At 38.3% G+C, this 16,780-nt stretch overlaps 1 protein-coding gene across 7 annotated transcripts in view; it reads left to right on the top strand.

Annotated features, from left to right (window-relative positions):
* Positions 1-16,780, top strand: part of arb2a (ARB2 cotranscriptional regulator A) — a 521,656-nt gene that overhangs the window by 101,628 nt on the left and 403,248 nt on the right. The gene's annotated exons all lie outside the window — the stretch shown is intronic.

Here is a 16,780-nt window from a genome sequence, read left to right on the forward strand (position 1 = left end):
GAGTTAGAGATTGGCTAATGTTTGAAATTCTCCTCCTAAGGCGAATTCTTTGTTTGCTTGCTTGCTTGCTTATTTATCTATCTCTCTTATCTATTTAGAGATACAGTGTAGAAGAGGCCATTCTGGTCCTTTGAGCCATGCCATCCAGCAACCCCAAATTTAATCCTAGCCTAATCACAGGACAATTGACAATGACCAGTTGACCTACTAACCAGTATGTCTTTGGTCTGTTGGAGGGAACGGAGCGCCCGGATTAAACCCACACATTCACGGGGAGAATATACAAACTTATTAAAGACAGTGCCAGAACTGAATTTTGAACTCCATAATTCCCTGAGCTGTAATACTGTCACACTAACTGCTAAACTATCGTGGAGCATGGTTTTTCATTAAAAATAAGGAATGGGGATAGGGCAAAAAATCTATGTTTGAGGTAGGTCAGTTATAATCTTGTTGAATGGTACAGCAGGCTTGAGTTGAATGGCCTTCTATTGCAAGTCGTTCTTATGTTCTTGCATCCCTTTGTTAGCTGATGTTATTACAGATTCCTATTTCTTGGTTTATCAACCTTTCCTTTTAACCCATTCTCTTAAGACGTAAAAAAAAATTGTCTTGGTTCCACACAATAAATTGGTTTATGCAGTTTGCATTTCAGTTCCATTGAAGTCAATATAACTGAATTTAGAAATGGAGAAGATTGCAATAGGTTATAACATTTCATGTTTAATGTGATAAATTTATTGGGTATAGTTAAAGCAGAGGTTAATAGGTACTTAATCAGTAAGAGTGTCAACAGTTATTAGGAAAAGGCAGAAGAATGAAGTTGAGAGGGAAAATACGTGGTTGACCATTCCGTTGATGAGTGTTTCAGTAGCAGTGAGGTTAAGATAAGTAATCCACATGAGGGAGTGGATATGGTCTCAGAAGCTCAGTGTAAAATTAAAATAGAAAGCTTTGGTTGGCAATGATTTAGTGACCAGGAAGAGGATGAAATTGGTGGTGAGGGAGCAGTCTGCGGCAAGAGCCAAAGATAGTGGTTCCAGTCTTTGATGTTTAACTAGAGCAAGCAAATAGACAACCAAACATTCCAACATCACGGAGGCAGGAAGTGATTGAAATAAATGTTGAAGTTTCAAACATGATGATAAAAGAAAAGAAAATTAGTGATTATTTAATGACAGTTTCAAAGCTGACAACCTCCTCTTGTACCACCCATTTTAGGTAACTCCAAACACCAATGAAAAGCAACACGCACTCAGTGGCCACATTATTAGTTACCTCCTCTACCTAATAAAGTGGCCAGTCTGTATGTTCGTAGTCTTCTGCTGCGATAGCCTGCTGCTCACTGGATGTTATTTAGTTTGCACACAATTCTCTGTCAACTCTTGAGATTGTTATACATGAAGATCCCAGGAAATCAGCAGTTTCTAAGTTACTTGAATCAACTACTCTATCTGACACTCCATGGCCAAAGTCACTTAGATCACATTTCTTCCCCATTCTGATGTTGGTCTGAACAACAACTGAACCTCTTGACAATATCTGTATGCTTTTATGTGTTGAGTTGCTGCAACATGATTGGCTGATTAGGTATTTGCATTAACGAGCAGGTGTACAAGTGCACCTCATAAAGGGGTTACTAGGTGTATGTTAGAAATTTGAAGTAAAAAGGAAAATGCTGAAAATGATGGTGCTGGCGGGACATGTCGATGCTTTGCAGGCAGCTAACAACATTACTAGCAATTCTATTAAATTAATTTTTTTGGGACTACAGTTACTGCAATACGCAGCTTGTAATTCCTTGCTGGGAAATGTGCTTTTGTATTGTTGGTATGACCTGGCATTATTATGTATCCTGAAATATTCGGTGAACTGGACTCGAGTGCGCAGGTATGGCTGCGGTGGCCATTGCTGCAGCAGACTTGGGGCCAGGCTCAAACTTCATGCCAGACTGAAATAGCAGAGCAGGGGCCAAAGAGGGGACAACAAACTGATATATGTTCAATATAAAGATTAAGGTGTCGAGGCCAAGGGTGGAGGATGAACTGGTGGTCAGCTCATAACTCCGTGACTCTTTACTCGCCTCAGCACTGAACTGATTCTGCAGAAATGGCCTGCAGCCATAGGAACTCATCTCTGCACAAACATCGGGCTGCTTGACTGGCTAAGGTACTGAATTGGGTCTACGGTTGTGGACTTACTTTCGGGGACTCTGTGTTTCATGTTCTATGGACTGTTTGTTTGCTTTCCTATTGTTTGCATGATTTGTTCTTTCGTTTTCGCATATCAGATATATGACTGTCCTTCCAGTGTGAGTTTTTTCATGGAGTCTATTGTGTTTCTTTGTTTTGTGACTGCCTGCAAGCAGATGAATCTCAAGGATGTATATGGTTTACGTACTTTGATAATAAATGTATTTTGAACTTTGAGCTTTAAATTTCTCTCCATGCTTGTTTTGTTCTTCCACCACAGTCAAACTGTCTAACTTGCTGAATATTTTAAATGTTTGTCAAAGCAGGACAAAAATGCCTAATAACACTTGAATTGTCCAATAACACTTGCATTCATGTTCATCATTTTGGTTTAATTACACTGACTGTTGATAGTTGTTGTGTAAAGTCTTATGGCATCCATCCATTTCCACGTAAGTAAGCTTCGCACCTATGCAGATCTACCTTAAGTCCGAAATATGCTAAATGACAAATTCTGTTGCATCTGACAGCTAATTCAACACAGTGTGAACTAGCAGATCCCAGCTGTGATTTCCTTGCAATTTGCTGAGATTTGCACCTCTCTAATCCTACACTAGATGTGGCATAAATTTGGAGAGAAAGTTCAAAGTAAATTTATTATCAATGTAAATATATGTCACCATATACAACCCTGAGATTCATTTTATTGTGGACATTCACAGTAGGTACAGTGATACACAATAGAATCAATGAAAGACCGACCGCCCTCAAGAGTACGAACAATCAATTTGCCAAGACAACCAACTGTGCAAATACGAAAAAGAACTAATAAAAAATAAATAAACAATAAATACATAGACAATAAATATCAAGAACATGAGATAATAAGTCCTTGAAATTAAGTCCATAAGTTGTGGGAATAGTTCTGTGATGGGGCAAGTGAAGTTGCGTGAAGTTATCCCCTTTGGTTCAGGAGCCTGATGCTTGAGCGGTAATACTGTTCCTGAAGCTGGTGGTGTGAGTCCTGAGGCTCCTGCACCTTCTTCCCAATGGCAGCAGCAAGAAGAGAGCATGGCCTGGATGGTGGGGGTCCTTGATGATGGATGCTGCTTTTCTGTGACAGCACATTATGCAGATGCAGTCCTTGGTGGGGAGGGCTTTACCTGTGATGGACTGGGCCATACCTACTACTTTTTGTAGGCCCTTCTGGTCAAGATCATTGGTGTTTACATTCCAGGCCATGATGCAATCAGTCAATGTATTCTCCACCACACATCTATAGAAGTATAGTAGCACAGTAGTATAGTGGTTAGTGCATTCATTTTACAGCGCCTGCAATCACTGATCAGAATTTGATTCCTACCATTGTCTATAGGGAGTTTATACATTCCCCAATGGCTGCATAGGTTTCCTCTGGGTGCTGCAGTTTCCTCACGTATTTCAGAGATATATGTCTTAGAGCTAGTTAGTGGCTTGTGTGCATTCTGTAATGCTACCAGAAGGATGGCAACACTTGCAAACTGCCCAAGCACATTCTCGGACTGTGTTGGCTATTGATACAGACCGACGCATTTCACTGTACAGTACTGTGCAAAAGTCTTAGGCACAAGTAAAACAATTATGTAAAGCAAAGATACTTTCAAAGTAATGAAATGAAACGTTTCTAAATTTCAAAAAAATTACTATAAAGAGCAGTAAAGAGTAAAAAACTAAATCAAATCAATATTTGCTGTGAACATCCTTTGCCTTTAAAACTGCAATGATTCTCTTGGGTACACTGTCATGCAGTTTTATAAGAAAAACAGTTGGTAGGTTGTTCCAAGCATCTTGGAGAACTTGCCGCAGTTCTTCTGCAGACATTGGCTGCTTTACTTGCTTCTGTCTCTCCAGATAATCCAAACAGTTTTGATGATATGCAGATCAGGGCTCTGTGGATACCATTCTACCTGAAACCATGTAAAAAAATCTCGGGTGTCCAGGACTATTGCACGGTTTGAATGTTAACGTGGAACAAATAAAGCTAATCTTTGAGACCCAATTTATTTTAAGTGTCAGCAATTAAGAATGCAAAAGTGTTTTCTCTTGATTATTTGACTTTAGTTTAATATTTTTGATTATTTAACTCCTTTTATTTTTAATGACTTTTTATTGTTTCAGTTAATTCCATAACTGTTAATAAGACTTTAACTGTCTCTCAGCATTGGAGTTATTGGATATCTTACAGGCTGTGACACACACAGAGCTTTGGCTCCAACCTAATCTGTTTAAGAATTGCTGTTAGGACTAAGCCATCTGGGGTTTTACTGTGCTTCGTCAACTAATTACTAGATGCAGTGAGTTAGAGAGATTGCTGTCTGCATTCACGCCTAGTAATTCTGCAGAGGTGAGGACCCATATCTGGTGATTCTGGGAGATGGGTTGGGTTCAATATAACCTTTCTCAAAACCTGCAGTTACACGTCCACAGTTAAAATTCAAGGAAAAAGTGTTGCATATATAAGGGGAATTTCTGAGCATTTGGGACTAGAAGGCTGAAATACAGTGACAATTGAATAAGACCAGAAGACCATAAGGCAGAGGAATAGAACTAAGCCATTTGGCCAATTGAGTCTGCTCCGAATTCCATCATGGCTGATTTATTATTCCTCTCAATCACATTCTCCTGCCTTCTCCCCATAACCTTTGACATCCTTCCTAATCAAGAACCTGTCAACCTCTACTTTAAATATTCCCAATGACTTGGCCTTCATAGCCATCTATGGCAATGAATTCCACAGATTCATTACCCTCTGACTAATTAAATTCCTCCTCATCTCTGTTCTGAATGGACTTCCCACTATTCTGAAGCTGTGCCCCCTGGTCCTAGATTCTCTTACAAGGAGAAGGGTGAATGATACACGAGAACCAGAATACAAATTATGGAGGAGATTTTTAGTCTCTGGAAGTTCAGTTGTTGGTGAGGTGCAGCACCTGTGAGTAGTCTAGTACAGGTGAGATAAAGTCAGGGAGCAGAAATGGAATTGACATCAGGGGAATGGGATTTGTGAGGCCTTGGACTGAGGCTGTTTCTAGCAACAGACTCCCTGCTTTATGTAGAAGTGGAACATTTTTGCAGCTGATAAAAATCAGTTGGCTTCTGTTTTATGTTTGGAATAATGGGTTTCCATTTATACAAAATGAAATGCATTTCTGCTGATTTTCCTTCCAGCACTGAGCATGTTTTTATTTTAATCCAGAATTTTACAATAAGTGGATTGCTGGTTCATTTTAAATGTTTTAGTACATTCAATTATGTATTAAATGAATTGAATTATTGGCATTTTACCAACATATTTGTGTCTCAAGAATTTATATTCATATGTATAATTTATGAAGCCTTTGTACATTTTGATTACATGGTGCCTGTGGGAGGATTACATTGATACATTAAGGTTCCTTAGTGGGATTGGGATACTGCCTACACTAGGAACAATGCAGATTCAAGTGCTGAAGCTATTTATTTGTTCTTGTTCCCTTGAATCGAATTGAGTGAAGGAACATTGGTGCCTTGCCTATTTATGTTCTGATCTTTGACTGTGGCTAGGACACTGTCAGTATTTGCTACTGCCTGGTGGTCAGCTTTCTCCTCAGATGAGGCAGATGTAAGCATTCAGGTGAATGAAGCACCCAAGTATATTTCTGAACTGTACTCAGCTACATTCTGCAACTAAAGAATTCCTCACGTGTTTGAAATTTCCTTTTTATTGCATTTGATTATTGGCTTATTATTTTATTTAAAAAGGAAAGGTTATGATTTTTTTGTATTTAAGGAACAAAATCATAACTTCTAATTTAAAATTTATTTGCTATCAATTTATTTATTTTTATTTATTTGGAGATTCAGCATGCAACAGGCCCTTCTGGCCCTTTGAGCCATGCTGCCAGCAACCCACCGATTTAACCCTAGCCTAATTACAGGACAATTTACAATGCTCAATTAGCCTACTAACCGTTACAGCTTCGAACTGTTGGAGAAAAACAGGAGCACCTGGAGGAAACCCACACATTCCATAGAGAGAACATACAGACTCCTTACAGATGACGCCAGGATTGAACTGCGAACTCTGATTACCTGAGCAGCAATAACATTGTGCTAGCAGCTACGCCACTGTGCCAGTGTTCACCAGAAACTGCTGTAGATTTGCTATTTAGAGGATTTCTCAATTAACATTAGCTGAAAATTCTGCTATCTGGTATTGTATAAAATGCATACGTTCTTTCCTGATACATCCGTATAATTATGATAGTGAAAGTTAGAAACCTGATAACTGTGGAAGTAAGACCATTTAGAGACTATAGCACCATGTCATTTCTCAAAAATGTTTGAGAAAAAAGTAATTACTTTTAGCAAACCTTGTGATTTTTCAATTCACATAGCAAAGGTAAAACACAATTAATAAAATTGGTTTCTTCTAAAGATTTTTCCGAAAGCATTTATAGTGCTTCTTCAGACTGAACTTTGAAATTGTTAACACCACTGATATGGACTAAGCAGTTCTGAGAAGTAAAATACATCTTTTATACATACATGATCAAAAATAACTGCCTCATCGCCTAAAGGGTAGAATAATTATCTTTGGTGGCAGTGCAGATCACAATGTCAGAACTGAAAACCACAGGGCAGCGAAATTAAAGAAGAGAAAAATGGCAAGAGCACAGACAACTGCTTCAGGTTTTGTATCACTGTTTGATATGGTGGCCTTTGTTGAAAATCATGTTTTCTTGGTGAGAGAGGACCTGTGTCTAATCTTAAATTTGCCTTTATCATCAATTCAGTCTCTCTGATTTTGCAAAACTACATGAATTAAGTCAAGATATTGTAGTTGTCCTTTCTGCAGATAGATGGCAGCCCTTGTACAGACTGATGCAGCTGAGCTGCTCCACGTTCACACTATCCCTTTCTGTAAATTAACCTGTCACTTCATCATTTGACAAGATCTTCATTTTTATTCATCAGGACTCAGGCTAGGATGGCGCATCTTACACCCGTTTGCTTTGTATTGCTCTCAGCTCAGTTTGTAGGTATTGTAAGTGAGATCTATTATCCATGTTACAAGTACACACAATGCAGATGCTGATCTGAGTTGATTATGAGAATTCGAAGACTCTAAAGACCACATAAGCCGACCTTGATGAAAAGATAAATGAATGCATAAATAACACTGTGCTCTGCCATGTTTGCCAAGATCAAGGAAAGATTTTGAGGGCTGCAGAGAACACAGAACATACAGAGCCAGTGGAAATATGTCTGTGCCTACTTGGTATTCAATCAGCAGTTCAACCTTAACAGAATAACTGAAAGCATATTGTAATGAAGTCCTTGAAAATGGTGCAGTTCAGTTAGGACTCACATAATGTAATAATTTGACATTGCAAGTGGCATTGTGTGGTTAGGGGAATACCATTTCCCATTTCATGATCACCTGTGATAGCCTTTGTGTAAGTAATACATAAGATCAAATTGTCACTGGCTAATTTATACAATACTCATTAGGATAATATATTGAAATTATGTTTGCATTTAGAGTCATAACAACAAATCCACAATATTTCTCTATTTAGCTGTTTATTAAGCTGAATGTACTATAAACAACTTGTGAATTTTGATTTTAATGTTTTAATTTAAAATTAGGCTACAATAGTAGTACTTAATATACCAAAAATATAGAATAAAACCATAAAAAATGCTTTCAGAATAGCAGTACTTTTTGTGAGCAACTAGGAAGAAAATAGATGGCATGCATTGTTTCCCTTGTAATGTAAAACAAATGGATAATATACAGCATTAATTTAAACATTACTGGACACCTGGTGGTTGGCTGTATTTTCCAACTAAAGACTGTTTGCAGTTAATGTTAGCAAACCCACCAAAGTCTGCCTGTGTAAGCAGATTATCAGTAATTGTATGTGTGTGCTTTCTGGGGGAGGGAAGAGGCAATATTTTCTTCAAGTCTTAATAAGATATAGATTCCTGCTGGCTGTTTTGTATTCCGTCATAAAGCCGATGAGAAGGCCACAACTGACTGAGTGGCTGTGGCCCATGAAGTTGCAGGCATGCTGTGCTGTGTTTTGATCTCAGCAGTGGTGGCTATGTTCTTGATAAATTTGTAACCTCCAGGAACATCTGCAAATCAGTCTGAATTTAAATTAAAATTAGGTTTCTCTGGACTTTTTAATCAGACAGAAGGTGGTGATAAAAAGAAATATGTATATGGGAGGTGAGAGTCAAACCATACTTCAATTTAATCAAAAACATTGTGCCAATAATGGAAACCAGATTGATTTGTGTCAAATGATGCACAGATCAAATCCATGTTTTAACTCTGTGAACTTCATCGAAAGAGCCTGTACAACTTAGGTTAAACCACAGATGGTAGACAAATAGCTCTTATGTGAGAAAGGATGACCATACTTATTATATTCAAGGAATAATTATGTAACTACAATTGATTTAACAGCAGTAGCTATTTTTTGGGAGTGTACGTAGTTATGTAATTTATACATCTGTGTCCATCATGTAACTATCTGTAACTGATACATTAGCACATTTAGTTTTTTTAGGGGAAGAGGGTGAGGGTTAGGGTTGGGAGGGGGTGTAGGCACTGATAGATTGGGCTAATTGGTCCATATTTTCTAGTTGCCAGCTGTCAACTTTGGACCATAATAGTATGTCAGACTTGTACATGAAGTACCAGTTACAAATTATAAATGCAGATAACGAACTGAAAAAATAATCAGGATATTGGCAGTCATTTATTGTGTTGTGATTTTAAGTATTTTTATAATCTGCATTTCAAAATGTATTAAACATATCATTCTAATATACTCTGCTTGATTAGGGAATGTGTTTAAATTTGTGCATATTCATTTAGGAACAATTTCAGAATATTAATTTAGAACTCATTCATGGATAATATGCTTTTGAAGATGTTTTTGCTTTGTTAATATCAAAAGTTAGTCCAGGATTTTATTTGAAATAGTACTGTATCCAGTGGGTTAACTTAGCATTATTTCAAAATAGTAAGAACAATAAAATGTAAAATTTTGTTTAATTACATTTTGGATAAAATGGTTTAAGCTTGTGCTCTTCTGATGGGGTTAGCATTTTAATTAATGAAAATTGGGACCTTTAAACAGTTTTTAATCAGGACAGTGCCTCATCAATATCTTCATTTTGCTGTATTCTCTTTAATATAAATTGTAATTTAGCCATTTCATATTGAAATTCAATTATTATTCCAAACAGAATCCCTATTACTATAGATCTAAAGCATTTCTGTGTTGCGTTTGATTCGAAGCTGTTCGCTGTGTATAATTGCACCATGAGTCTATGCTCGTCTTTGCCTGAAAACCAAGCTTATTGCAGCTCAGAGAATTTCACACAAAAAATCCAAGTTGTCCTTGTGAATAAAAGCAGATTCTGCACTTCAACACCTTTTCAAATTAATATTTGTAATGGGTCTATTCTCTGCCTCTGAGTTTCTGTTCTCTTTCTTTGTTCCTGTGTTTGATGTAATGGAAGCAAGGACAAAAAGGAGAGCTGAGAGAGTGTGTGAAAATGGTAGTTAAGTGGGCTTAAGGGGTGCTTCAGCACTTTCTGAAAGGATTCATGTGTGAATAGGCCTTCAGAGTGCTTAGCTGTAAATAGACAGGTCCAGGACAAAGCTGCAGATGAAATGAGCGCATGCATATCACCCTTTGTGACATCTGGCCATTCCTGTAATATAATTTAACCACTACAGCCACAGTTCCAAAACGCCCCATCAGTTAAAAATCCTTTGTATGATTAATTGCAATGAGTATAACATAAGCCTGTAGAAGGACCAATAAAGACAAATGGACAATTGAAAGATTAATTTTTGCTCATTATTCATATTGTAAAACTGTTTTGCTCGTTGTGCGTGAGCTACAAATGCAAACATTTTTTCTTTCTTTCATGTTAATATCAAACGTTATTGATCTAGAATAAAATATGTATCATAAAATGTAATTTAAATCTGGTATGTAGTGAAAATCAGAAACAACGGCATTGTTTTGAATCCATTAGCTCAAACGAGATTCCTTGCTTTAACTGTGAAAAATACTTATCAAACTTATATCAATTGAATCACTTTTATTGAGTTGATCCATTAAACAAACATTACATTATAAAGTCAAACTTGCTCACAATCAAGCAGAAAGTTATTTTAATTATTATGTGAGCAAGCAATTTCAGTAAGACTATGTTATAAATGTAATCAGCTGCCTTAGTCAAACCTAGTCTAAGCTTTGTAGCTTTATAGTTTAGTTCTTTGTTGTTTGGTGAAAAATATGCATTCTTCCAATCCAATTGATAACGCAGAAGCCTAGAACTATTATTACTGCACGACTGTAGAAAAAAAGAGGAAATGAGTAGGGAACAAGGGTGGCTACAGTTTGACATGGGACAATTAATCTTCCCATATGCGTTGTCAGGCAGAAATGAACACAAATGGATCACACACATTAACTAGAGAAGTGTAGGTTGAGATTCTAACAAGCATTTACAAGAGTCCATTTTCTTACTAATGAAGGGGTGAAAAATGAAACAGCTTAGGCTGGCATTATATACTTAAAGTTGCATCTTTTCTTCTAAAGCTGCCTCTTCAGATTCTTGACATTTCTAGTGGATTTTTTACAATCTATCCTGACATGCTATGAGAGTTGGGAGGTTTCAAGTCCATGTGAGAAGAATGTAACATTTATTTTGGGGCTTTGCTATTGTAAATACTGGTGTAAACTTTGCCTCAATTAGTTTACAGATTGCTTTCTGTGTGATAACAGAGCTGTAATCTGCTAGACAGAACAAATAATATTAAGTATGAAAATGAGAGGGAAGTTTAATCATTCAAGAATTTTTATTCATTATTTGAAATTTTTTACTATTGAAGTACAACAATCACATTGGAACAGTGTACCACATAACTTATGCAGTGTGCTGCATAACTTTGCACCCTTGCTTAATGGTATTGGTCCATGGCATAAAAAAGGCTGGGAACACCTTCTCTCTATAGATGCTGCCTGACCTGCTGAGTTCCTCAAGCATTTTTTTTTGTATTGCTCCAGATTTCCAGCATTTGCTGAATCTTTTGTGTTTCAGGTTATTTTAATACATATTCTGTGTGTGTAAGGTAACTTTAGTCATGGAAACAACTTCCATTTTGTCTGTTACCTGACTGAATTCACTCTCAGTATATACATAGGATTAGGGTTAGCTTCAATTCCTCTTGCTTGTTTAAAGTACTGTTCTGAACTATTTGTACCTGCAACATCCAAAAGGCTAGTAAAATATTAAAACAATTAATGCAAATCTATAGCATGCCATTCCAGGTCCATTATTTTAATTCAGTTCTACCTCTTCATGAGTATTTTATAGATTATGTTATTATCTTAGTGGTTAAAATAACAAAAGAAACGGATAAGTGTGAATGGTCTTACACAATTTGTATTCTCTTGGAGTTATGGCTATACCAAAATATGTTTCATCACTTTTGCTCTGTTATAGTTGATATTTATGCTTAAGTTGAGAATTCACCTCAGCCAGCTATCTTTGAAACTTCAATTGGTCTGAGAGGCATTCGCAGCATCAAAGTTCAGGATTCCAGTGCAGACTATTTTATAGGTTTTAGGGAGCCTTTTAAGGAGAGAGAGATGGTGAGCTGGACATTTTGGGCTGGATTTCAGAGCTTCAGTTTTGAATAATCAAAGCCAGGCTACCTATCCAGAGTGAAAATTAGCAAAAGATTACTTTAACTGGAAAACCTGGATAAAGCAAATTCAGGATCACTGAATTTTAAATTGAAGATGTCAGAAACAGATTCATTCAGATGAGGCAATGCTGGCAGTTGCAAGACGTCATTAGATAGTAAGTATTCTCAGATAAAAAATTCCGTTAGTTTCCTATAAACATTCCATTGCCCTAGATATCACGCCTCACAGCCTTTTCCCTGTTTAGAAGATACCTTCATACCAATAGGGAGAAAAGGGGAAGGAAAGGTTTCTCTGGTTTGTCCCTTTTCACCAAGTGTTTGTTGTTACTATGGTTAATCTTTAGAAAACTGTCAATATATAAGAACAGGAAAGCATTATTTTTTTATTTTGAACACAAGAAAGAAAAGGAATGAAAGCTGATGGCCATGAGATATGTCAAACTACAACCAGGATGATAGTGTAGCTGCTCAGCTCCTAACGTGATGCTGTCAGCTTTGCAGTCTGCACTATACTGCATTGTACTGTACAATGTTTGGCATGAGAATTTCAAGATAGTAATGTCCCTTTTGATGGCTTGCTATTCACAGCATATACAATAATTATTGTATATTAGGCTTTCTGAGGCATTGGTCAGACCGCACTTGGAGTATTGTGAGCAGTTTTGGGCTCCTTATCTAAGAAAGGATGTATGGTATTGGGGAGAATGCAGAGGCGATCGATCCCAGGAATCAAAGGGTTAATGATGAGTGTTTTGAAGGCTCTGAGCCTTTATTCACTGGAGTTTAGAAGAATGAGGGGGAGACCTCTTTGAAACCTTTCAACTGAATATTGAAAAACTTGAATAGAGTGGACATGGAGGCTGTTTCCTAGAGTGTGGGAGTCTAGAACCATATGGCACAGCCTCAGAATACAAGGGTGTACCTTAGAACAGAGATAAGGAGGAACTTCTTTAGCCAGCAACATCCTTGTAAATTTTCTTTATGGTCTTTGACAGCAAATGGCCTAAATCTGCTCCTATGCCTTATGGTTTCATCTGAGTTATTTCTTCAGATGGCAAAGTAAGCAAAATGTCCTTATTGAACAAGAAAACCAAAGTGTGTTGCTTTGGTAACACTGGTTGGCTCTTTGCAGTCATTGCAGCACTATTCCATAGTCTTGAAAAGAATAAGTATTCCAGTCCAAATTCCTCCTGTATTCAATCTCTTTGATTGCTGCTTACTTTTCCATAGTACAAAATTTTGTGTCCTTTTTTTAGATTGAAGCCATGACCTGCTTTCCTGTAGGGAAGCTAGCACTTGAGCAGTCAGAATTTTGTTCAAATAAAATAAAAATAACAAGATGTTCTCACAGTTTTCTTGCTTATATTCCCAGCACTTTAGCTAAAGAGTTGCAAAGAAGTAGTTACAGATTTGACAGCTTGCATCTTCTGTTCATAGTTTAATTGGGATATATATGTTATTGTATAATATGGACCCCCTTACCTAGTTGGGCACCATTATCGCGTAGCTGTTAGCACAACGCTATTATAGTTCAGGGTGTTGGAGTTCAGTGTCAGTCCCAGTGTCTTCTGTAAGGAGTCTGCCTGCCCTTCCCGTGAGCGCATGGGTTTCCCTTGGGTGCTTCGATTTCCTCCCACAGGTTAATTGGTCATTGTAAATTATCCTTTGATTAGGTGAGGGCTAATGTGGTGGTTGCTGGCTGGTGCGGCTTGAAGGGCCTCTCTGAATGAATAGATAAATAAATAAATTTTTCTGGTGTGGTTTAAAAGATATTCTCAAAACGTAATCTTGATTTGGCTGCAATTTTTAATACTGTCCATTTTTTTTCTTGTAGTTTATATCACTTGTGACTGTAACTGCTGTAACTATAACTGCAAAAGAAAAATTATCCAAACTCAATGTAACTCCAGTCCTGGATTTAGCATAAAGATTTATCAATGTATTAATTACAGGAATTGGGATGATATGTTGAAATTGTATAAAATGTTGGCAAGGCCTAATTTGAAGCATTGTGTCCAGATTTGGTCACCTACTTACCCTAAGATGGTAAGGTATAGGAATTCCATTTGGCCCATCGAGTCTGCTCTGCCATTTCATCATATAATATATAACAATTACAGCATGGAAACAGGCCATCTCGGCCCTTCATGGCTGATCCATTTCCCTCTCAGCCCCCAGTCTCCTGCCTTCTCCCCGTATCCCTCATGCCCTGACTAATCAAGAATCTATCAACCTCTGCCTTAAATATACCCAATGACTTGGCCTTTACAGCCACTGTGGTAATGAACTTCACAGATTCACCACTCTCTGTCGAAAGAAATGCCTCCTCATCTCCGTTCTAAATGGACGTCCGTCTATTGTCTATTCTGAGGCTGTGTCCTCAGGTTGCCGACTTCCCACCATAGGGAATATCATCTCCACATTCACTGCATGGAGGCCGTTCAACATTCGATAGCTTTCAATGAGATCCCTCCTCATTCTTCTGAATTCCAGTGAGTATAAGCCCAGACCATCAAGTGCAAAGATGTAATAAGCCTATCAATTGCTGAATCATTTTTGTGAACCTCCTTTGAACTCTCTCCAATATCAGCACATCTTTTCATAGATTAGGGGCCCAAAACTATTCACAATACTCCAAGTGACGCCTCACCAGTGCCTCAACATTACATCCTTGATTTTATATTCTAGTCATCTTAAAATGAATGCTAACATTCTACTTGCCTGACTCAACTTGCAAGCTAATCTTTAGGGAATGCTGCCTGAGGACTCCCAATTCCCTTTGCACCTCAGATTTTTAAATTTTCTCTCCGTTTAGAAAATAGTTAACCTTTTCACATCTGCTACCAAAGTGCATGACCGTACACTTCCTGACACTGTGTTTCTTCTGCCATTTCTTTGCCCATTCTCCGAATTTGTCTGTCCTACTGTAGCCTCTCTACTTCTTCAACACTACCTACCCTTCCACCTATCTTCGTATTGTCCGCAAACTTGACCACAAAGCCATCAATTCCATCATCCAAATCATTGACACATTAACGTAAAAAAAAGCGGACCCAACACAGACCCTTGTGGAACAGCACTAGTCACTGCCAGACAACCAGAAAACGGCTCCCTTTATTCCCCCTCTTTGCCTCCTGCCAATCAGCGAATGCTCTATCTATGTTAGTATCTTTCCTGTAATACCATGGACTTTTAACTAGTTCAGCAGCCTCATGTGTGACACCTTGTCAAAGGCCTTCTGAAAATCCAAGTACGCAACATCCACCGATTCTCTATTGTCTGTCCTGCTTATTATTGTTACACAGAACTCCAACAGATTTGTTAGGCAAAGAATTTCCCTTAAAGAAAACAATGCTGACTTCGTAATACAAATAAGAAAAACTCTGCATTTGCTGGAAATCCGAGCAACACACACAGATTGCTGGAAGAACTCAGCAGGCCAGGCAGCATCTATGGAAAAGAGTACAGTCAACGTTTCGGGCCGAAGCCCTTCGGCAGGACTGGAGGAAAAAAGCTTAGGAGTAGATTTAAAAGATGACAGAGGGGAGAGAGAAACATGAGGTGATAGGTGAACCCTAAAGGGGAGGGATGAAGTAAAGAGTTGGGAAGTTGATTGGTGAAAGAGACAGAAGACCATAGAAGAAAGAAAAGAGTGGAGGAGCACTACAGGGAGGTGATGGATAGGCAAGGACATTAGATGAGAGAGGGAAAGGGGGATGGGAAATGGTGAAGGAGAGAGGGAGGTAGGGGGTATTACCAGAAGTTTGAGAAATTGATGTTCATGCCATCAGGCTGGAGGCTACCCAAACGGAATGTAAGGTGTTGTTCCTCCAACCAAAGTGTGGCCTCATCACAACAGTGGCCATTTCTAATGGGATCACCCACCAACCACATCTTTCCTTTCCCCCACTTTCTGCTTTTCACAGGGGTTGCTCCCCATGGACTCGCTACTCCATTCATCCCTTCCCACTGATCTCCCTCCTGGCACTTATCCTTGCAAGAGGAACAAGTGGCTACATCTCCTCCTCAATACCATTCAGGGTCCTAAACAGTCCTTCTAGGTGGGGTGTCACTTCACCTGTGAGTCCAGTAGCCACCCATTTTAATTCCACTTCCTATTCCCATTCCGATATGTCTCTCTATGGCCTCCTCCACTGTCGTGATGTCATGCTGACTTCATTCTCCAAGTATCCCAAAAAAACATCCTTAACAATCGACTCCAACATCTTCCCTATCGCTGAGGCTAGACTAACTGGCCTATAGTTTCCTTTCTTCTGCCTTTCTCCCCTCCTGGAGTGACATCTGCATTTTTCCAGTCCTCTGGAACCATGCCAGAATCTATTGATTCTCGAAAGATCCTTACTAATGCATCCACAGTCTCTTCAGCCTAGCAAAAATATAAATAAGATTGAAAGACCATAGAGAAAGTTTATAAGGATGTTGCTGGAATTAAGGTTTGATAGAGATATACAAAACTATGGGGAATATAAACAGGGTAAATGCAAGAAGGCCTTTTCCACAGATTGGATGAGACTACAACTAGAGGGTGAAAGCTGAAATATTTAAGGAGAATATGAAGGGGGACTCAGAGTGGGGAGAGTGTGGAACAAGCCGTCAGCACAATTGGTGGGTATGGTGCCAATTTCAACATTTAAGACAAATTGGGATTGATACATGAATGAGGGGTTATAGAGGACTATGCTCTGGGTATAGGTTGATGGAACTATGCAGATTAATGGTTCATCACAGGTTAGATGGACCAAAGGGCCTGTTTCTGTGCTGTAGAGTTTTATATTTATGTCAGATGATCTTGGAAAGCCCT

The sequence above is a fragment of the Mobula birostris genome, chromosome 17 (assembly GCF_030028105.1).
Source record: "Mobula birostris isolate sMobBir1 chromosome 17, sMobBir1.hap1, whole genome shotgun sequence".
Classification (NCBI taxonomy): Eukaryota; Metazoa; Chordata; class Chondrichthyes; order Myliobatiformes; family Myliobatidae; genus Mobula; species Mobula birostris.